Here is a 23,483-nt window from a genome sequence, read left to right on the forward strand (position 1 = left end):
ATTGACCCGAATGAGAAAGAACAAGGGGAGTCACACCTAACTTCATCTCATATTTACTGTAACTTGTTCGAAGTCAGACAAACTCCCTTTCAACCCACAGTACTCCCTTTTGTTATGCTTATTCTTTGCATTTGCTCATATCAGTACTCCAGCAGAGTTGAGTTAAGAGCCAACAAATAGCCGGTGCAAATGAAGAATTTTTGTATTGAAGCTGCCATTTAGTAACTTTTCCAATTTAGGATTAGATTATTTTGAAGACAAAAAATTCCTTCCAGACATTCTTTTTATTGGTTTGTTTTTATTATTTTACTAGCATTTACAAAATTCTGGTAAAATAATGATGATTAAATTAAATTGATGATTTACTTTTGAGGGGCTGGTGAATTGGAACATTCACCTGTCAGGGGCAGGTAGATGTTCGCATTTTAAAAAGTTAATTTACCGCATGTGCGTGCGCACGCGTGTGTGTGTGTGTGTGTGTGTGTGTGTGTGTGTGTGTCTAAGTAATTATGTCCTCTCTGTCATCTACCAGCCATACAAAGAAACAGAGCAGCAGTGAAGGCATCATACCAAGTCTGCCTTCACTGCCAAGGTAAGGGGGCTTCATTCCACTGAGGATCAGCTGATAAAAACATGTTTAAAAGACGTGTGCGTCACTGCCTTGGGAGAGGAAGCAGCGAAGTTTCAAACAAACTCTCAAAATAATTGCAGCTAGAATCAAGGACATGGCAGCATTCAAAAGTCAGCTACACAATTTGCACACAAGATATTTTCACTGCAGCTAGATGAGTCTCTTGACGTTCATGAGCACATCTCTTTCACTGTGAGGTGGCTCTCCAAGGGAAGAGATCTGCTGAGAGAGGGAGCTGAGAGAAGAGTTCATGGCCTACTTCAAGACTGAGGAACCTAACCTTGCCAAGCATTCTCAGGACAAGCGGGTGCTGGCAAGTTTTGTCTACCTTGTGGACATTTTCAACAAGCTCAACACACTGAATACAAGCTCTCAATGAAAAGGAGAACAGCATATTGGAGCTGGAAGATGGAATTCAAGGATTCACTGCACACTTGGGTCTGTGGCAGTCCCAGCTGGATGCAGGAGAACTATTCTTGCCCTCTTCACCCACCAAGAGAACATGTTCCTCTGAGTGTCTCTGTGTAAAAGAACATAGTTGAGCACATGACTGCCTCAACTATTCCCCAAGTTCCTGATTCAATGCAATTCCCGATTTGAGTTAATTCTCTTCAACATCAATTCAGTTAGAGATATTTCTGTTACAATACCAATTTTGCTTGGATATGAATGAGATTCTCAGAGAACTAATGGTGTAAATTGTACCTCTATCCTGGTGCATTATTAAAAATATTAATGTTGACATTATGAATGGAACCCAAGGCAGTCACATGTATTTTTCTAATTTAATTTGGGCAACAGTTCAAACATCTCAAAAAATAATAGGTAGGTAAGTAATGTGCGTTGCTAACGTACCCCGGTGCACCAGCTACAGTGTGTACTGACTATAACAGAAACAAAGCTGAAAGCAGACATATACACAAGACCAACAGATCAGAAGAGGTGTTGTATTTCAATACTGTTTCAGTACCATGCACAGATACGGTGAATGTTTTCATTTGGTCAGTTCTATATGATGAACAATCCCACAGCAGAAGCTAGAAGGCAGGTCTGTCCGTTGTGCAATATCCTGCCACCTTGAGATGTAATAACATATTGCTCCCATGCTATCCTCAAACATCACCACAACAACAACAACATGACATCTGTATCAATCTGTATCTTTTTGCTTTACTGAGCTGTCTGGTACCCATTTCATGCTGGCCTCCCACAGCTATGGACTTCCACTGTGTAAAATTGCATTTTTCCCCATCTCAAACATCCATGAAAATTGCCACGTTTGATGACAACAATCCATTGTAACAGCCTCTGATGAAGAGTCTCAGTGTCAAGTGACTTTTTCACAGAAACATATCAGTCCAACACTGAGCACAAGCTCTTCCCCCCAGCTGTCAAGACTTAGATCAGATTAACTCTGATTGTCACATCAAGTTCTAAAAATGTCTGCTACTTTTAAGCATCATAGCTGAATATAACACTGTATAATATAACTCTGCATGACCAATCGGGACTGCATTTGTTGAGTGGCTGTTAGAGCTGCTCATCTACTGTGTGCCAAGTTTGGGAAAAACTGGCATGGTGATTATGTCTGAACTGGTAGTGAGTTCTCCCCATATTGTTTCTCTGGCCTAAAATGGAGGGTTGGCATAGTAACAAGCATGAGGAGTGAGATCCAGTAACCTCATGTAATGCATGTAGTACAGTAATCGTACTGTCTTCAACCCACACTAAAACAGAGTTGTTTTTAATTGTGTTTTATAGTGAGGCACATGGACATACTGTATTTGCACTGGCACATGGTGAAACTCAGTGGGGATGTCTGCTTTATGATGATTACTTGCAACCGAAGCACAAAACTACACAATGATGCTGCTGTTCAGTCAGTGGAACCGATGTTCAGGGAACACTGTCACGACAATTTTAAGTATAAGGCATCAACCAGCGAATCAGCGTTGTGAAAAATGAACTGTACTGGTTTCATATCAGTCTGTGGGACCTATTTTTCCACTCTTGAAACACTGAAAATGAGAAAAATAAGAAAACTCACTGTCTGAGTCACTGAGATCACTGATTTGTTCACAGCCACATGAATATGCCTTCTAGGAAATTATTTTTTTGAATAAGGAAGCGCTGTCTGGAGAACATCCTGTCCCAGATAAAAGGAGTCAAAAGTCAAGTATTAGAATATAGAAGTATAGAAAAACCAAAGACACCAAAGAGATTTTTTTCAGATAAAAAATAAAAAATGAGAAAAAACTAAATTCATGTTATTCACCTAATTTATGTGCAATCATTTCATTTCAGCTCAGTGTGAGAGTCTCACTTAATTCATCGCAACTCCATTTTGTGGCCATTTATATGGAATCTTAGCATTTAAAAAGGTGTACTTGAAAACAGGGTTTTGTAGCTATACCGTGGTTTTATAAACTTTTAAACTGTACATTAAGTTGTGTCCTATGCACAAAGAAATATGTCATTCTTGAGGACATCAAAAACATGGAGTAGTTAGCCAATTGGTTAACATTAACTACCTGACTAGGACCGCCCACTTTCCAAAAAAGTTCATGTCACACTGTACACAAATATATGTTTTTTGTTGACTTACTGGCTGTCAAGGAGGCCTGGTGAAGTCCATCTTTCAGAGTTGGATGAGTTGACCCAGCAGCGCTCAGCTGATGAAGAGCAATCAGGGTTGACTGATAGTGTTGGTTAGTCAACTGTGTTGTGTGTGTGTGTGTGTGTGTTGCTGTTCCAAAGACACTAATTGGTCAGAAGCTGGAGATCCCGCCTTCTCTCCCTTGCGACACCCTGTGTACAAAACAACACAAGTGTAATTTGTGAATACTTTGCTCCGTCATTTGCTAAATGAGTCCCGGTGTTCTGGCAGGAATGTGTATGGTTGGTGAAAAACTTTATGATGGTTTGGTTTTGAATGTGCAGCCATCATCACGCCTCTCCTCCTCCGCTGTCCTCTAAAGCACTTTGGTGTTATCAGTTTCATATTTAAATGTTCATGCAGGGTTTATGAGACCAGCTCGTGTTAGTCGGCTAATACATCAGAAAGAGTGAATTTCAGACCTCATTATCTCGGCTGTTTCAAAAAAGCCATTTCACAGGTCTTCTCATGCCCACTGAGCTGTTCAGATATCATGAATCCCTGAAATAATTAATATTCAGATTTAAGCCTTTTTAATTGCTCTAACAGCAAAATTTCCAATGTTCAGATTTCTTAGCCACAGCCACAATATCAGGGTGTGGTTTCCAGGGCCTTCCGGAGTCATTTAGTCCTGGCTTTTTACACTTTTCACATGATTTCATGTGTAATTATCTTGAAACCAGGATGAACATTTCACAAGTATTCTTCTAAGGAACATAGGGAATGACAGAGCACTGGGCTGCAGGTCTGAGGCTTATTAGAGGGAAACTACAGATACAGTATATTTGTGCATACGTGTGTATAGAGAGATTTCTGCTCTAACAAAGATGTCTGGCTCTGTGTAACAGATTTAAATCATGATGACATGTATAAGAAAGAGAAAGGGAGAGAGACAGAGAGATACAGAGAGAGGTGTGTGTCTGCGTCTCCTTGTGTGTCACTACTCCCTGAGATACTTGATATTTAATGAGTGCAGGGAAAAGGGGAAAGAAAAGGCCATCTGGGTTCTGAGAGGCTGTTTTCGCTGTACATTCCTGAGTTTTGTGTGTGAAACGTGTAAGTGGATGTTTTCTCTCCCTTGTGTGTGTGTGTGTGTGTGTGTGTGTGTGTGTGTGTGTGTGTGTGTGTGTGTGTGTGTGTGTGTGTGTGAGTTTACACACGCACATATATATATATATATATATATATATATACACATGTGCGTGTGTTTGTTTGTGTGTACCTATGATTATGTATTAACTACAGTCACGGTGGCTTATGTTGCAGAATACTGAAGCCCAGTGTGGGATATGTGATTTTGGGTCGTTACTGTGACAAGTTTTAATATATGCTGCAATGTCATGCTTGAGGCAAGGCCAGGGAAAATATGCAAGACATATTTGTACTGTAGGTCTTCTGAACACCCTACTGACCAGCAACACTGTCATGGGATGTCTGCAGCAAGTTTATCTTTTTGCAGCACCTGAGAGTGTGGAGAATACTAGGCTGTCCCACAGCTGGGGGAACCCTTTATCTTGCAATTCAATGCTTCCAACTGTGGGATCAAGTGTCTTATTGCCAAATAAAGACCAGAGGGTTGATGGACCTTTTGGCTTCTTTTCTATAGGGTTTAGCAATTGTTCATCTACTTAAGTTCAGTTACTGATGAAAAAGAGCTTGCAGGCTTTGGAGCCAAAAGGAAAGAGCACCAGAGGACAGTCAGATCCAGTAAAAAGACACCAGGATTATGTGATCCAATCCCAAATTTGCTCAACCTGGACAGATTCTAGCACAGACAGAACACCAACCACAGCAGCAACATCAATTAATGAGCAGCAGCAGGCAAAAAGGGTTGTAATACATGTAATTTTAGAAAAGTCGTCCAGGCCATCTTTGCACAAAAAGCATACATAAAATTGGTGTTACTCATGTAATATTTCACAAGTCAAATATCCACAAATGTGACTTCATGTGACTGTTACTCATGAAATGGTATTTCATAAATAACAAATTTGCTTGTATTTTTTTGCATCGTAATACATGCACACATATACAGTAAGAAAATATCCTTATGTGAATGCACACACACAGACAAGTGCACTGACCTATATACCAGTATGGAGTAAATTCACCAAGTTGGGATCTTTGAAGTCAACTGTGCTCAGCTCACACTGCATTCAACTGTCATTATGGATGTGCGATAAAACACACACAACCACACACATATGAACATTGCATTAAGAGGTGAAAAAAAAAAAAAAAAATCACCCAATGTACACATTCACCAAGTGCACACAGCAGACACATTTATCAGCAACTACTTTCAATCAAATCATTGTTTCAGCCATTTTTCAATGAAGAATCAGAAAAAAAAAAGAAAAAAAAAAGCCACACAATCCCAGGTTTCAGCTGAAATGGTTTGCTGCTCCTCTTTGTCATACATAGTGAACTGAATATCTTTGGATTTTTAGACACACAAGATGTTTGAAGGCGTCAGCTTGGATCCTGCAAAGTTCTATTTTGCCACTTTCCAGACCAAAAGTTAAGTGAGAAAACAATCTTCAGATTAATCAATCATGAGTATCTTCATTAGTTGCAACCCTTACATCTATATCATAATATCATGCAATCTAAATTATGAAAAACAGATGTTGTTAAAAAAGTTGCTGTAAAATAAAAGAGTAAGATGAACCATAATGTATGTCAGCTAATTGCTCATATACTGTATGTGATTTAATCTAAAGAAAAAAAACAAAACAAAAAACAACAGGTCTCAGATTGAGTATATCTTTCCATTAAAAGATACAGTCTCAAATCTAATCTTACCTCTCTGACTGATCTACTAAAGCCACCTTTCCACCACACAGTAAACACTATTCCAAAATCACATCGAATTACTATACAGAAAGCCAATTTTACCAATCAAGTTGTCTGTCTGTAAACCCCGATGGGAATAGGGGAAGAAGAAATACACTACAGATATGTTATTACTAATATCTTATTTGTCTGCGTCCTGTCTACAATATGATATTGTGAATGTGTAAACTGTAAGAATGAATAAAGTCTAGAGGCAGTGCAGAGTGGGGAAATGCATTAATTTATCTGTCAAGATTGTCCTTGAGCAAACAAATACACTGCAATCACAAAGTTCAACAACTTAACATGGCAATGAGTTTTTGAATAATGTGACAGGCAAACGCCAGCATTCTATATTAACCTAGCTACCAGATTTGCACCTATGATCAATGTCTATCACTCTTGTACAATAAAATTAAAATTCACTTCATGGCATTTCATTCTTGTCAGGAAAAATGCCTCTGACACACCATTCAGAGTACTAACCCTTTCTTCAGTTTTGAATGATATCATACAGCTCCTTGATGGAGGGGCATCTGAACCACTCAGCAGTGTAAACAGCGCGCTGAAGCTTGTCCTTGAAAGAGGAGTAGGTACAGCCATATCAGATAACTGATGACAGCTTGGAATAGTGCTGACTGCGAGGACTGATTAGCAGTGAGCTTCCTCAGTTGCCACGAGAGCAGCGTTCTGTTGGGTTCTCTTCATTAGTCAGCAGATATTCTCGGAGGGTATTCATGATGGCCTTCAACAGAAACTTGAATGATTTCACTTCATTATGGTTTTTATGTTTCCCCAAGTTTCTATATGCCAAGGACAGGCAGTTCTATGTCATAGAGTCCAATGTTTCTGTAGGTTTTAATTCTAATGACCAAAGCCTTGACATTTACTTTCATGGTCTGCACATCTTTGAATTAGGATTGGAGGGATTCTAGCATGGTGTGGCACATAGCTGTTGTCCACTACCTTATTTTCAAGTGCTGTTTGAGATGTTTTTTATGTGACTTCATTTCTTTCCATGTCCATTAACAATCTAAGTCTAATCTGTCCCATTGCCACAAAACTAAGGCAGGAATTTCTGCAGTTACTAACTGAAAAAAAAGAAATCTACCATAGAAAGCACTCCCACCAAGGCTGAATAATCTTCCCAGTCAACCACGTAAAGCAAAGACATCAGAAAACATGTATAAATAAGGTAATTGTAGCAGAAAGCCTTTGAGATCTACAACAATGTTTGAATTCTTTAGAAGCACCATCTCAGCTAATATTGCATACTTATACCAAACAGGTGAGGAGATAAACTCAATGGGAAAACTACAATGTTAATAAGTGCACCAAATTTCATAAAGCATATTTAATACAATTCCTCAACTTTAAAAGGAGACAATAAGTAAGATATCACAGACACAACAGGTAGTTGCCGGAACCCTGACATATAAATAATGAATATTTTATGAAAAAATGTATTGCGACTGCTGTGCACATCAACTCAAACAAAGAAAACCAGAAGACCGTCTAAACTATTCTGTGTTACAAAGACCATATAAGGTAGAGATGAAATTAGTTTCTGAGATCAAAAGAAAGAGAACAATGAAAGGATAAAAGAGACTGAATGATTAAAGGATTTGATTGTCAGTCATTATAGAAATCAACACTAAAATTCAAACAGCTGCTCCATACTATCCATCAACATGTTCAGTGTCAAAACATTTTTTTTTGATTCACACAAGTCATCACAGTTAGTGCCCACAAACATTTTCTTGGACTCATCTAAGGTTGGACCAAATAACTGATTATCTTCTATTCAAAACCTCAAGGTTATACCTCACCAAGTTTTTATAAAATTAGCTGTTCACCATTGATACAAGGTCAAAAACTGTTTTATGGATTACAACTGGATCCTTGGTTTCTCTGATTCAATTTCAGCAATTTCAACTTGGTTTGCCAAAACATAATTTAATGTGTACAAATGCAAAAGCAGTAGCACATGCAGGAATCAAAAGAAAACATTAAAATTAGAGTAAATGAGGATTATCAAACATAAACTAATTTACATTTCCAGAGCTAAAAGTTTATGGGATTACTGTGTTTAACACCATCAATTTGGAAAAACACTAAACCACTGTTGTATGTGGTGATTCACTTATAGTGTAAAACAAAACGGACTACTCCACTGTGCAATATCACTAAAATGTTAAATGATGAAAAAATGTTCCATCTTACAATAATTGTATGAATTTTAAATTGAGGTGTTGAGGACCTCAATGCAACAAAAGTGAGAACACCTGTGACCTGCAACAGAAGCCAGTTTATCTGTGATCACTGCAACAGTAAGTAAGTAAACAGGTGATTTACAATCAAGGCAAACTGCATGAACAAAGTTATAAAAGATCACGTGAACACCACAGCTTTCTCAACTGTGACTGAGACCAAAACTGGCCTGGGTTCTGTCTAATGTAACATGGCATCTACATGGCAATAATTTGCCTAAACAAGTAAAAAACCAGATTGTGAGACTTCACAAAGATTGGAGGGGGTACAGGAGCATCAGTAGGCTACTCTTACACCCAAACACAGTTGCAGGAGTGCTGATGAGGTATATGAATAGTCGTATTATAGATATGCATGTGGCCATCCTCAAAAAATAACGCCATGCACAATTCACAATTGACGAAATATTGCATTGAAAAACAGATGGGCAAGTGGTTCTGACTTGGCACAAGGATTATGCGTGGAAATTAGCGTTTCAGTGATTGCTCAGACTATGCAAAGAATATTGAAACTGCACAAAACTGCATAATTAAACTTGGCCAAAGAACATGAAAAGAAGCCTGATGAATATTGGCAGCACATTCTTTGGTCAGATGAAACCAAAATAAACTTGTTTGGATCAAATGGGGTTCAGCATGTTTGCTGTGGACGTGTCCAGGACTACATGAGCGACTGCACAAGGCCAACATGGAGGTGGGAGTGGAGACGGGAGGTGATATGGGCCTGCAAGAGTGCAAAGGGTGTAGGGGAGATGTCTTTTATACAGTAGATGGCACGATGAATGCAAGTATGGATACTCAAATAGTGAATGAAAAGAAGCTTGGCAGAAGAGGAATTTTCCAATGACAATGATGCCAAATACACTGCAAAAATCACACAACAGTTTCTAAAGAAGAAAAAAATGAAAACTCCTGGCTAGCCAAGTCTATCCCATGGCTTCAATTCAACAGAAGAGAACAACAGAACAATAGCAGCTGAAAAGAATTGTCTTTGAAGAACTGCAGATTTTCCACAGTTTGTGCAAAACTGGAATCACACATGCCCAGGCTTGAATCTGTCATCAAAAATAAAGGCGGAGATACAAAATATTTGAAAGAATGGAATCTCAATAATGAAAGGTGTACTAACTGTTGTTACAGCTAAATATGGACCTTTCGTCATAGTTTTTTTGTAGGAACTTTTAAAAATTAATTGGCTTCATTCTTCATGGGCTTTGACCAAAAACAAATCCAATAGTATCAAATGGACAGGATTTGTAATTACTTAACATTTTAGTGATATTAACCAGGGGTTTGCTTAGTTTTGTTGTATACTGTATTTCCAATGATCTTATCTTTGCCAGGAACAAAGCAGTCTAACAGTCCTTCAAGCAGCAGAATGTCCCCATGCCAGGATAAAACAGAAGCAGTCAGTCTTTCCAGGCTTTTAGTGTTCTGTTCATAGGTCCATTTGATAAAGTCTACATAATAATACAATAGACACAGATGGACTTTACTGACAACAGGCCCAGCTCTGCTCAACCAATCCTACTAACAGCATACCCTCACCCACCAACCCCAACATGGATCAGGGTGCCATCCATACCTCTCTCCATTTTCTCCCTGAACTCAATAATCAGATACTGTACTTGTTCAAATCCTGTTCAGAATAAAAATGAGTACTGAGCACTTCATACACATCACATTTGTATTGTACATTCATCTAACGATATTTCCACATAAAATCATGTGTTCATGTCTTAACCCAGGAGTGAACAGGCACAGTGGAGATCGCAGCCAGTGTGGAAAGATCTTAAAGACCTTACTCTTGAAAACACATTATTGTTAGGTGAGCACATCTACCCGAGGTGTTCAGTATGTATGACATCAGTGAACCCCGTCTGTGGCACAAACACATAAGCTCTACAATCGGTAACTGTTCTTTGTAAGATGACAATCACAAAAGACTATTAGGCAGTTATTTTAAACCTGGAACTGGGAAGAAATACAAGCAGATTATCTCCCCTGTGAACGTGCTCTAAGTGTTCCTTCAACTGGGACAGACTCGCCATATAATCTCAACTGCGGAGTTAAATTCAGTGAAGTCCAGCGCTTCATTGTCAGTGGCTGGACTTTCCTCTAAGCTTTACTTAAATCCAATACAGCCCTGGGGTTTCATGTACAAAGCCTTGCTTCAAACTCATACTGAAACATACTGAAACATGGCACAAAGCTGGAAAGCTGCATATGCACCAAAAAACAGTGGGTGGACATGCACAAATACCACACTCCAACCTCTCTCCACCCTAAATTTAACATGATAATGAGCATAAATGCCTGGGCTACCTCTCTCTTCAGAATCAGGAAAAATGGCAAACCAGGTGGTAAGTCGGCGCAGAATGTCACTTTCAGCGAGTATGAGGAGGAGGTGCTGCTTTCAGAGGTTGAGTACAGAGGATGTGTTATTGTTTACAACAAGGCTCGTGTGTCTGTGCTATGTAAATCCGTTTGAGGAGTAGTGTTTCGACATGTGTACGACAGACTTGTGAACTAATTTCTAATGTTAGTAGTTCCACTTTGTTGCCACTCAGTGTTGCTAACTGACCAAAACAACTGGAAACATGTGTGCGCCAGACATGGAGGGAACACAAATTCTCACGTTCCTTTCACTCGATACATCCAATGGTGAGCTTGAGATATGGTGTACACAATGTTTTTGTGCATAGGCAACATTTGTTCATGAGGCCCCTGTTCCTTATGATACAATAGGTCAGGCTAATGCTAGTGCACCATTATGAATCTGGATAAATATGTAAATTTGTGCTCATGAACAACTGTCACTTCTTATCCCATTTAATTAAAATAGCATTCACCCCATTAGCCATGTGCTTGTATTTTGTTCATCTGAGAAAAGTGTGAAATCTGAGTACATGATTAAAATGAGACATTTCACAGTGCAATACTTCTTGGGAGGTCATGGTGAGCTGAAACGTGGATTTGTTTCTTGTTTTTCCTCTATTCCTCTGGAGTAACACATGTTGAGCTTTCCTTGTCAGATCCATTTTGCCTCAAACAAAACCAGCCACAATCAACATTAGCCAGTGCAGTAATGATAGTCACTATGTCCCCATCTTTCCACAACCCCCTGTTTTGTGAACACATGCAAATTAATTTTGCCTGGCCATTTTCCGGTGTGACTGGCTACTCAGTTTGTGTCTCACCAACCAAAATCTTTGAAGAAGAGGTGTCAGTGCCACCTTGCACCTCTCAGCTCTCTCTTCTCAACACACCTCTTAGCTCGGTATTTAAGACAAAACAATCAAAGAGGAAGAAAAGAGCAACAGAAGACTGCACTTTCAGGGACTTAAATGTGCTATTCAATGGCCTCAATGTGTCTCTTGTTTTAAAAGAAAGCTGTGAGATGTGAGAAACACTTGACAAGTTTTGCCTGAACTTGACAATGACTGTGATTCTGGAGAAAAGGGCAGCTGTGTTGGCACCATATGTCAAAGTGTCCCATGGCCTCCAAGTATATGACACAAGAAAAAATACGTTTTAACATTCTTCATGACATTCTATTTTAAATCCATAAAAAAAGATGTATTTATTAGTATTCACTGTGTAAAACAGAAAGCTATGCAGTACATAACGAAAGTCTGTGTTATGAGTATCCCTTAAGGTTAAATGGAGGGGCATGTAATCATAGGCTTGCCCTTGTTAAGTTACTAAAATCGATGTGCCCTTGAGCAGGACAATTAACCCCACACTGCTTTGGTCAGCTGACATTAAAAGACTGAGTCTATAGGGCAGCTCCCAGAGGTCAGTGTGCGCACGATAAAGGTCAGTGGGTGTGATGCTGAAAAAAGCATGCATGGTTTGATAACAATCCCTGGATTAATATAATATAGACACAGGCATTCCAGTACTACCAGAGCAGACCTTTTATTTAACCCTGATCACTGATTAACTCTGTACTGAGCAAGATCCTGAAATGCACATCATTAACTCTGGCAACCCCACTAATGCTTTCTTTGGTTCACACATCCAATGCACAAAATGCTGTTGTGGAGAGCTAAGAGCAGAAATGAGGAAAAAGAGAATAAATACACAAAACCTGAAATTTGGGACACAGTTGGGCGCAGATTTTTTTCCATTAATTTGAATCAGTTGATGTTCTATGTTTATGCAAGGCTCTGGAAATCTAAGTGATAAACACAAAATACTGTGAGTGTATCTGAAAAGGGCCAGCTGAGTGTGTACTGTGTCTATGTACTGGGACTTATCTCCCATCTGGAGACAATGAGCTGTTCTGCACAAGGTTGGCAATTTATTTTAGGGTTAATACTTGGGTGTTCTGTTAGCTTAGAACAATGTTAAACAAAGTGAAAAGTAAAGCTTGTGATCTAACCAACTCAATGCTTTCATTCCAAAACTGTTTGTATTCTGGAGAGCATGTGCCACCTAAAAAACAAAGTCCTCAAAATAGGCTTTCAGAAAAGTCACATTTTCCCACAGTAATCCACAAAGTGGTTTCATTTTACTGTGTTAAATTTATGTTTTTTTTCTCCAAACAACAGAAACCCCAGTCTATGCATATTTGCTGTCTAATGTGTGCCTTTGTTTGTTTTTATGTGCCCATCTTTGGTGAGTTACAATGAGAGGTGGAGCTTGATAAGGGGATTTGGATCTCAAGTTTTACACATTTCTGCTAACCTATATTTTGCTATTCATACATTTTACTTCATGTGTTAAAACTGCAAATATTTATAGGGCCCCAGTTTGGTATATTCTTGGAGACTCTGCTGCAACAAGGCATTATGGTTGAAAAGGATTGCCTGAAAACAGTGAAGCAGGCAGCCTTTCTCAGTTTTCACCGAGCAGAGTGCACTGTGACATCTTGGAGAGGTCACCAGCCACCCACTGAACCACTGCAGACTAATGCACTGTCACATTCATGCCAAAGGGCAATGTCCAGTCCACTTGACTTGCATTCCTTGGAACTTAGGACTTACAGTAAGTATTTCCACAGAAACACAAGGAGATCACACAAACTCAACATAGAAGGCACGAACTTTAAACAGTTGTAGTTGTAAGAAGAAAAAAAAAATCAAAATCCATGTATAATTTTTTATTTTTATTATTCACTACATCACACACACAATGACTTCACAGGTTTTCTTCCTCAGTTGTAAATGTGTTCAGACCTGACAAGTAGATGAGAACAGCATGTCCCACACTTAAACAACACAACCTGATGGCAGTGAACATCACAGAGTCATAAATTGCAGCATGATTTGAAAATCAGTGAGACACCAAAGTGAAAAGAAAGACTAAAACTGAGGTAGCCAGTCAGGCTCAACTTGTCGTAGGTCACTAACTCAGAACTCAGAATTACTGAAAGAATATGTGATCCCTAACTGGAATTTTTTTTTTGTTTTGTTTTTAAACTGATAAACAATAAAATGAATCATGAAAAAATATACTACCTTGGTTCTGGTGCAGCCATCTGTCTGTGTCTATAGTCACCACTGTGTGGTCTGGATTATTGTGTGTGTCCTGCCCACAGCCTATGAACACCAAAGGCTACTGTGTATACAGATGGGCAAAGACTAGAGCAGTTATCGTACAGAGGTGTGTGTCAAAAATAAGGCAGCAGACATCGCTGAAGTTGCAATAAGCATCACAATCCCCTATGCTGAAGTTACAAAAACACCATCTTATGAACAAGTTCATTTGTTGATCTAAGACACACTGAGCAAGACAGAGCAGGAGAGAGAGGGAGAAAGAGAAGCCATCACTAGTGGGTTGGCAATTTATTAGGAATATCAAGCTAAAAGTGATGTAATCTAATACCAGGTTATAATGTTCAGTATGTAATAAAAATTTTTTAGACAGTTGGTGATTCAACTGTGTGATCATTTTGGAGGGAGCAGTGTGTGGAGCTGTTGAGTTGTATGATGTTATACAGAGGTCTTTCCTTTATATAGCCTACGTTCATTTATATAAATGGGGTGGACAAAATAATAAAAAACACCTGGACACTTATGACGTAGTTTTTGTTGGCATATTGGTTCCAAATCATTGCTAATAATCAGTATTAGAATCAGCCCAGAAAAAAAAAAAAAAAACATATCAGTCAACCCCTAAAATATATATGAGCCCAATGTGAGTGTCAGCCAAACAAGTGGACATCTGACAGATCAACACTGCCACTTTGTAAGCACCTCACTCTAGCAGGTCTAAAAAATTCAATATGTAGCTTTAATGTGACAAACACATTACTACCTCTGCCTGCGTGTGTGTGAAATATTACTTATGTAAAAGCCAGAAGTAAATGTAGATACATAATTGGAAACTCTGATCCCATGCAATAAATTTTAAGCAGAGACGCAAGAGTACAAATGCATGTGCATGCGTGTGCGCACACACCCAAACACAGACAAATTACAGGAGCACTGGCTCAAGCCTTGAAGAGAGAGATGTTTATGACACTGGCCAGAGTAATGGAAATGGATTTCTAATTAGGGACAGGGGTAAGACAATATTTAAATAAAACATATTTCATATCAGAGCAAGTCTCAAATAACCCACTGTGCCAGTCCTATAACAACTTGTGGCTCCTATTTTTACAAAAAAGCTATATCAACATCCCCTGATCAATGACAACTATAACAAGCTGTCCCGAGTGTGTGGACAGTTACAACTTAAATATGATGTTCTAAAATCCATTAAATGTTAAGGTTTCAATACCTCATATCATTACAGCAATTAGATATTTTTGGTACTGGTATAAATCTGAGTGTATTGGCTTTTTAGAAAGCATGAAATCTTGTCCTTTTCACATCCAAAAATCAAACTCAACCTAAATTATATTTTTTTTTCGAAGCCTGTCTTATTTTCCATTTAATCTGATAAAAAATGAATAGATCTAGTCTGAAGAGAGGTTACACTGCACACCCAACAACCATCTGTATATGAGAAAATCTCATGAAGCCTCCTCCGTTCTTGCATATATTTTGAGTTCATGATCTTGAAAGTCTTCATGAGAAATACATCAAAACATTTGTGCATTGTGTGGCAGCATCCTTCCTTAGTGGCATTTTGAGTCTTTAAATTGGCACACAGTTGAATAAATCACGCTCCAGAAAGAATCTTTTTTTTTTAATACTTTGATCCATCATGGGTTTATAAGCTCTGTGGCCTTATTTTGACTTCAAACAGAGAAGGAATGAAGTCAGGCTATATGAGAGGCAAAGAAACCCATGGTGAAGTTTGATTCATGCTTCTCAGCATTAAAACCCAAGCTCATCCTTTTTCCACAGCATTATGTTTGTAATGTATCACCTTCGTGTAGTATTCTTGTGTGACCTATTCTTGTTGGAATTGCTGTTTTTTTACAGTGCCTACATGCCCATATACAGAGAAAGTTTTATGCCTGCAGTGCAAAAAATATCTTCATTTTTTCTGCTTAAAATTTCATGGAGGTAACATTATGGATGTAGGGAAATGCTGAGGATTCAAATCCCAAACCTTCAAGACATCATTCGACGCACGTCTACACTACCAACATGCCCTCAGTGGTGTCTGAGTGGTCTCTGGTCTTTGGGTATATTTCTTGCACTTAGTTAGCTTAACTTAGTTATGTGTGAGCAGGTGCTATCTGAAAACTGAGGCCAAAAAAAACAAAAAACAAACAAAAAAAAGAACAACCTTATAGATCCACACACTAAAGACAAAACCATGGCAGTTTAGAAGTCTTGGATTATCACCATTCAGCATTCATGTTATAATAAAAAAAATCATAACATTAACTCCCCCATGAACTAAACAAAACATGGGAGCAGTAAAATTACCATAATACTACAATATATCATTATCCTCTGTACAAAACATCATCACCAAATCATCCTGAACCCACAACAAAAGCTGCTGAACTGGCGGACACCCACAGTATAAATCACTTTCCCTGTATGTTTTTGTCTGATACACACAGGCCATTCATTTACTTGCTGGTTTGTGAATGATGCTACCAGCCTCCAAGCCTATTTACATTCCAAAGCTATCAGTTTTCTATACTCAGTTCCCCTTTTCCAGGCTGCTGACAGTTGAGGCAGCAACACGTGGAAGGGTTGACGTGGCTGACATTACAACATCCTGACAGAAACATGAAAAGATGTTTAGATGTGGTTTGGGTGGAAATCAGCAGCGCTGCTGTAGTCCTTGCCTGGCTTCCTGTCCCCACTTGGCCCCACCAAAGTTTTTTCCTCACCTCAGTGTTTGTATTCCAGTGCATGCCAACATATCCCCAAAATACCATTCAGCCCTCTTCACATTAAAAAACTCTGAGCAAATGGCATTATATAGAAAGCATGGAGACAAGTTTTTAGTGTTTTTAGCTGCCCTTAAGTAGCAAAAGCAGCAAAAGGAGGAGAGCAAGAAAGAATCTGAGAAGAAGAGGAACAGCATCATTTCTAACTAGTGATTTTCTGAAAAAATAAATTTGGTCCCTTGGTTTTCCCCAAAATGGCCAATGACAAAGCAGTAGAGAGAGAAAGGTAGACAAGATGGTATAGACCATGCAGAGCCCGGTTTAACATGACAACCAGCTTGTCCTGTAGAACAGATGAATGATTGCCTTTTTGGGCCACACTACTACTGCAGCGCCAGTGATGGCAACTTTTGTTGTTTGGTCCAACTGTGACTCAGCCCACTACTCGAGTCAAGAGTGAATTATTGAATGGATTGAATTTAATTTGTCTGACTGCATGTTACCAAGTCATCACTTTATGCCAGTAGGGCTGTCGTGTCGAAGTAAATTCCCCTGCAATGATTTAGGAGAGCTTATACACACACATCTGCAACTGAACCTGCTGCTCTCCACACGAGGGCTGCCACTAACAAGTATTTTTCTATTGATAAATCGATCAACTATTTTAGCAATTAGTCAATTAATCGATTCATTTTCCCCTAGTAAAACTAATCGACACACTGGCACCGTCAGTCAAAGTAGAATAAGCCTGGATTCTGGCCTAAACATTTGCCCAAACACTATTTCCATGTAAATTCGAAGGCAGCAGGCACATGACTTTCTAGCTTTATGAGTGTGTTTAGATGCTACAAGAAAAAAAGATATTAAACAGTTCTCACTACCAATGAAGAAACACACTTACCAATGAAGTAATCCTTCACATTTTTGTGACTGATTGCACTGTGCGCCTTAATAAATAATATTCACAAAATAACACTGGTTAAAGTTATAGAGAAGGAATTTGAACTGTGATTTACTCATCTTCCCAAAGTCAGCCAATAACCAGCTGTAGAGATGGGTATCATTAGGATTTTATCTTTATCTTATCCATACCCTTATTGATCCAGCTCAGCATATTACTGGTTCTTTGTCATTACTAAAGAATTGTTTTCAGAACAGGATTAGAATTGATTTGGCTGGCTTTTCTCAGCCAGTTGCTCAGTTGACAACAATCTGCCACATTTAAAGATTTGTGGTGAACCAAGATAATCAGTTAGACTAACAGACAGGTTTCATTTTAGCTTTTCCTAATAATTCGCTATTATTCGCTGTATTAGCTTAACCAGCACGATGCTGTTGTGTAAAACATGCCAGGAGACAGGGGATGAAATAGTTGAAAAATCTCTTTTCTAGATGCTTGTTGAACAGTTTGGTTTGATACAGTTCTTATTGGCCTTTTACTTTTTATTGTCCTTTGAGTAAAGTTCAGTAATAGTTGTCATCAACTCCAGTAATCTTCCAGTTATCTTTACTTCACCTGGTTCTGTGTCCAGCACAGTCTCTCTGCTTTGCTGTTCACTCTGTGTGTGTGTGTGTGTGTGTGTGTGTGTGTATGTGTGTAAAATATACAGCAGTTTATGTTTATTTAGTGACTGGCCACCTCACATAAATTAAAGGCCCCATGGCATGAAAAATTTGATTTTGGTTATTTTATCGTGCTTTGGGAGGTCTCTGGGCCACGTATATACTGCCCCATGCATCAAACTGGTCATAAACGGAGAAACGCACACCACCCAATTGTAGGAACTGTCTCTTTAAGACAAGCGGATAGCACTTCCTCCTTTGTGTGACACACAAGGTAACTCCGCCCACCGCAACCTGTTGGCCCACTGTAGGTTCCAGGTGTGAGTGAATAACTGCACGGCGAGATGTCAAAGAAACAGTGTTGCGCTATTAAGGGATGCAAGGAGGGCAATGTGTCCTTGCACAGTCTGCCAAAAGCCAAAGTCGTCAGAGACCAGTGGCTTCTTTTTATTTTTGGTCGAGTTGAGCAGGATTTCAGTCCAAATCTGCTCATCTGTTCAGCGCATTTCACAGCGGAGTCATTCACCAACTTGGCTAAATACAAAGCTGGATTCGCCAAGAAGCTGCTCATTGCAGACACTGCAGTCCCCACATTGTCTGGGCCGACTTCTGCTCCGCAACCGGTAAGTAAACTCCATCTGAAGATGGTAAAATGTTTGGCAGTTAATGATTTTCGTCTGTGCCTTTTATAATTGTAGCCGTTAATTGAATCACTGTTCACTGTAGCCGTTAACTGGATTACCGTTAATGCCTTCACAAACGTTAATTCAAGAAAATACAAATGTAACCGTCACACAGCTTTGTTCATTACTACGTTTTTTTTAATGGTCTTCCGTTAACCATATAGCTGGCAACCGTGAAGTAGGGTTGTCGATACACTGAAAAAAGTAGCGACACTAAAACGTTGTATCTGGATATGACTGAATAAAAGAGAAAAAAAAGCAGTCTGTCAACCAACGGTAAGTCATGAGCAGAATGTTCGTTACCTAGTAACAAGTCTTTGAGCCACCGGTGTCTGTACTAGTCATTTAATGGAAAATGTAGCAGAGTAGGCTATTTGCATCATTACTCAGTGGATACGAGTAACTGAGACTGTAGTTACATGAAGTTATTACATTCATTTTTCTAAGAACACGTCCGAGTAGTTACCCGACATTAATATATTGATTAGTGTTATTTCACACTGTATCATTATGCTACGGGTTACCTTACTCTTGCAATTGTATGTTGCAACAAATGTAACAAACAAAACTTACCAGTCTGAAACATCTTGCACCACACGGCGCAATTGTGGTGTTTCTGTGTTGGCTGCCGTCTCTGTCTTCGGATCCGAGTCCGGTTCAAACATATATGGTCTTATGCCATCCATCGCAGGTGAATTTTTATGAATGCAGCTTAGATTTCAGTTACTTGCCTGTGATTGGCCCGACCACACGCCACTCAAAAACAGTCAGCCAATCAGAGGAGAGGTTCTCATTCTCTCCTCTGATTGGCCAAATGACCTGTGCCTGCTGGAGCTCCAGAAAGAGGCAACAGAAAGGGGCAGTATAAACGATATTAAGCAATGATACATCTTGTTAGGGATATCAGCAGGTAAATAAACCCAGAGAAAAGTGCACAGCATGGGGCCTTTAATGTAGTGGAAATAATGCATCGACTTAAAATTTTGATGTCAATGCATTTTCAGCATCTATGATGTCAATTATGGCGACTAATTGCAGCAGCCCTCCTCCCCACCTCGTCCAGTCTATGTTTTCACCTGTTTCCTATATATGCACACGCTCTGGCTGCTGAATCTTGAAATGTTTGAGTATCACATAAGAGCTGCCTGGTGACTATAGCCCTGTTCAGACCTGCCATTAACATGTATCTTGGGTGATCCGATCACAAGTGGACATGTCTAAGTACATCAGTTCACAACTGACATTAGAATGCATCACCACTTACGCCTTGAGTGACCACTTGTGATTGGATCTCACCTCTTTCGCTCTATGTGTAAATAAACACATACCTGTTGTTGTTTTTAGCCAGTTTGACTATGACAGAAGGGTTTTTTTTTTTTTTTTTTTTTTTTTCACAAGTCAGATTGAAGCCTCGTGAAAAAGAGACTTGAACACAGACATAGTGAACATAGCACGCTTGTTGTGGTTGCTTGCTATCCACTGCTTTTGGCTTGTGTCTAGCCCTATATGTCAGCATGCTAATATTAGCCTTCAGTTTAAAGCAAAGCTGAGCCTAAGTATGCCTGAGGATGCGGAAGTAGATCTAAAGCTGACAGAATAGATCTTACACTGATGATGTTGACTGATGGGGTCACTTGTGTGACTTTAGCGTTTAGTCTTTGTTTTTTGTTTTTTTGTTTTTTTTTTGTTTAAGTTGGTTTTTGTTTTGTTTGTTTTTTTTGTTTTGCTGTCTACTGTGAATTTTAAACTTGAACTTTAGATTTTGTTTGTGTATGTGTCTGTGTGTGAAATATGGATCCCTTGGAAATGTGCGGGTGGATGCTCATTTTGTAAACTCAGCAGAAAGAAACAAAAGAGATGGAAACAAAGGTAGGGATTGGCTTTGGGCAAAGTTATAGTGTATTTGGCCAGTGATCTCTGTGTGTGTGTGTGTGTCTCAACTGTTTTCAGCACCATGCAGGGTTCAAATGTACCTGCAAGAACAACAAAACAGGAAAGGGGTTAAGAAATAAGCTTTTGTTTGTAATTTCTTTCCTATCATACTGTTTTAAGTTAAATATATAAGTAATAATAAATCAGCTGGAAACAGCCTAATTGTCGCTTGCATGGATGTCAAGTCCACAGAATCTTCTGTCCTGTTGTGTTTTCTGTAGATATGTTAACTGTTTTGCATTACATCCAGAGAAAGTTATTTTTTGCATATGAGAAACAAAAGGCTTGTTAGAAGACATTTAATGATTTATGAACAAGAGCACATTATTTCAATAAAATTTTGCTACTGCACTGCCTATCTACAGTATCTATAGATAGCATTTACTGATGTCAGTGTGGCTCTGGTGATGTTTTTTATGATGCTTTTATCCTTTCATCTATCTCTGCTCTACCCTGACGCCGTTTCAGCCCCCAGGCTGCCATGTTGACGACAGTACGCAGTAGCATAGAACAGAATTGCAAAGAATAGCATAGAACAGAACAGAATCACTCAAACTTCAATACTATGCAAACACTTTTCTTCCACCATGACACCTGCCTGTCATGCCTACTTAGACAGACGCTCATATTGGGTTTGTTAAGCCTCAGTGGGGCAAAAATTGAACAAAGATAGGAAATGCCAGCCAGAACTACAAAGGGTCAGAAATTATCTTACATTATATCATCATTGTGCACACAACCTGCTAACTTACTTACTTTTGTATTTTTCTTACAACTGTTAGTCAAAAAGACTCCTCCCACACAACAACATTCATTTAAATAAACTGAGCAACTCTGCTGCAGTTCCTTCAGATGGATGTTAGACTAGTGCATTTTTACAAAGCCAAAAAAAAACCAAAAAAAACACAATTTGTCCAGTGGAGCATTAAAACAATGCCAAATTTCACTGCTGTTCAAAGCGCTTGTCAAAATGTCAAACATCTCAGATGAGGTTTGTGCAGGATTCAGGTGAAGTGTTGAATGCCTGACAGCAGAGTGATTATTCTGATCACGCCCTGCCTGTAATCAATGACAGAAGGTCACAAACACACACACACACACACGCAGAGAGAGAGAGATTGACACACAGCGCATTCACACATACACTAGCATTAAGACAGACTCATGTATAGTGCCTTGCACCAATAGGCACACACATATGCATCCTAATGCAAAACATATACAAAACACACAAAACACACACACACACACCAGTGCATACACAAAGACATTCTTGGATCAATGCATTAGGTCAGAACCCCAGAGATGAACCATATGGAACATCAACAGGCTCATCAATCACACAATCACAGAAAATGGCAGGGTCACTCAGAGAGAGAGAGAGAGAGAGAGAGAGAGAGAGAGAGAGAGAGTGAGAGAGAGAGTGTGTGTGTGTGTGTGTGTGTGTGTGTGTGAGGCTTATTTGCTCATATTTACAGGTTATGAATAGGTGTCACATATTGAGAGTCTAAGTCAGTGCTCTTGCATCTGGGGCTGCTCTGTGTGTGTGTGTGTGTGTGTGAGCATGTGTCAGATATGGACAACCTGCCCAATAAACATCTGTGAGCTGTAAACTTTTATTTTACACATAAATATTATAATTAACTCTTTGGCACTTCATTATCCTTTTGACCCCTGAAGCCAGCAGTAATGACCTTTCTATTAGGGGGACATTGGCCCCGATAAAAGTAATGCAGCTCTGCAAAGGGGAAAAAAGACGACTGGTAGCATTTCATTGTGAAAGGTAATTTTGCTTGTGATCTCAGAGGTCATTAGTGACAAAAAATAAGTAACTGTTAAAGAGAAAAATGTTTTTTTTTTTTTTTTTTTACATCAACAATTCTTTAAAAAGGTCTACGAAGCAAAAAGCCCTTTATTTTTTGTTGGGGGCTAATAAGTGTTATTATTATTTCTTCAATGATCATTAGTATCATTTAATTATCCAGAGGCCAGTGTCTGAAAAAAACATGTTGCTAACAAAGTGATTTTTTTTAATGCCATGATCACCAATACAAAATTCCGCTGATGTCTGACATACTAGAGGGGGCAGCAGATATCTCATAAAAACAAAATCTCTCAATACCTAAATAAATTAAATATGCCTGGCTAGATAAAACAGCAGGTGAGCAAAGTATGTATCTTCTTTTTAGTGTGGGTAAACCTTACCCTCCAAGCCATGTTTCTGCAGAATCTCTACTCTGTTTACTAACCTCAAGATACCAAGGTAACCTTTTTTCTGCCTTTTTCAATTGTAATTATTTGGTGCCAAAAAGTCACAAAATTGTTAAAAGGATCTTTTGCATCTCTAAACTCTGTGTTTCCAAATAGTTATAACATATATTTTTAATGAAAGTTTATGAACTCCTCTGCTATATTCCTGCTGAGCAATTTGATGTGTGCTTCTTATTAGGAACAGTGCCTTTCCTGGATAGCTCAGGCCCAATTGAACTTCTAATGACAGCAATGTGCCTTAATGAGCCTGATCCCCAGAGCAATTTTCATTAACACAGTCATCTTTTTTTTTTCTTTTAACCAAGCAAACTAATTATAAAGTATGAGGGTTTTTTTTTTTATTTTGCAAACCTGTTTTTTTTTCCTCTGTGACTCTTTCTGGCCTCATCTGGGT

General features: G+C 38.9%; 1 long non-coding RNA gene across 3 annotated transcripts in view; it reads right to left on the reverse strand.

The window, feature by feature from the left end:
• LOC139634683 (uncharacterized) overlaps positions 1 to 23,483 on the reverse strand; it is a 118,502-nt gene that overhangs the window by 82,345 nt on the left and 12,674 nt on the right. For all 3 annotated transcript variants that reach the window (XR_011694023.1, XR_011694024.1, XR_011694025.1), the window contains exon 2: positions 3,237 to 3,439. This is a non-coding gene — a long non-coding RNA (uncharacterized lncRNA). The remainder of the gene's footprint in view (positions 1 to 3,236; positions 3,440 to 23,483) is intronic.

This window comes from Trachinotus anak, unplaced genomic scaffold (genome assembly GCF_046630095.1).
Source record: "Trachinotus anak isolate AG129_WGS33_773 ecotype Australia unplaced genomic scaffold, CSIRO_AGI_Tana_v1 ptg000016l, whole genome shotgun sequence".
NCBI classification, from domain to species: domain Eukaryota; kingdom Metazoa; phylum Chordata; class Actinopteri; order Carangiformes; family Carangidae; genus Trachinotus; species Trachinotus anak.